Below are 1,083 nucleotides of genomic sequence, written 5' to 3'. Positions count from 1 at the left end.
GTTTGTTGTTTTGTTGCTTTTTTTTTTTTGTGTGTGTGCCAGAATTTTTTAGCTCTCTGAAAGCACTGAGGAGTCCCAGTTAGACAGACTCTAATAATTAATATTTAATTGTGTTGGATTTACACATCCTGCAGTAGCAGAGACAGAGTCCCCTGCAGCCTGCAGGAAGACACAGTTTGGTATATTTTTTTTGCTGCTTTAAAGCAAAACTGGCTGTTTTTTGCTTGATTCAGTCCGCCTTTACTCCAAAAAAAAAGAGCATTATTGTATCCCATGGTTAATATAAAGGGGAAATAAATTGTCCTGGGCATAGCCGAAGAGCAAATGGGTTATTTCCCTTGCCCAAAGGGCATTGCAGCTCAAGGATGCTTAAAACTGCCCTTCTCCCTTGGTGCAAAGCTACCCCGAGTGGCAATTACTCCTCTCCAATAGACCAAAGCTATGTAGGGAGTCAGAAGAGGCCTGTGTGATTCCTAACCACTAATTATGACCACTAATTATGGACAATTTGCATCACAGAGAGATGTCAGTCATTAGCACGTGGATGGGGCTGTCCAGAAAATTACCCTGAGCCTTCTGCTGTGTCATCATACAAGGCAGTGTTCACCCCCCGGGGTTTGAAAGGGGCTTGGGGGACCCTAAACAGAAATGGTTGTGCACTGGGTGGAAAATAATTCATTATCATCACTACAGACCCCACTGAGCTTCTCTGACCCCATTCAAAGATCTGATGGCGATGGGAGGGGTGGGAGAGAGGTGAAGGAGCCCTTCTGCTCTCCCCAGCACAGGGCAGGACTCGGGTTTTGGGGCACTGCACAGTGCAAAAGAGACAACTCAGCTGGAGATGGCCCAGGGTGTGGGAGAAAGATGCTACAGAGGCTCAGCATAGTGTTATTACAGGCATTTGTGGAGAGGATACCCAACCAGCCAGACATGCGGAGAGAGGGGAGAGTGGGCTGTTATCCTCCAAAGGGGCTAAAAGACCCCAGTGCAAGAGGTGGAGAAAGGTTCATGGAGAAATAAGTGTCCAAGCATGGCACTTAGAATCACAGAATCTTAGAATCATAGAATCATTTGGTTGGA

This window comes from Columba livia, chromosome 2, assembly GCF_036013475.1.
Source record: "Columba livia isolate bColLiv1 breed racing homer chromosome 2, bColLiv1.pat.W.v2, whole genome shotgun sequence".
Classification (NCBI taxonomy): domain Eukaryota; kingdom Metazoa; phylum Chordata; class Aves; order Columbiformes; family Columbidae; genus Columba; species Columba livia.
This window is presented reverse-complemented; position numbering follows the sequence as displayed.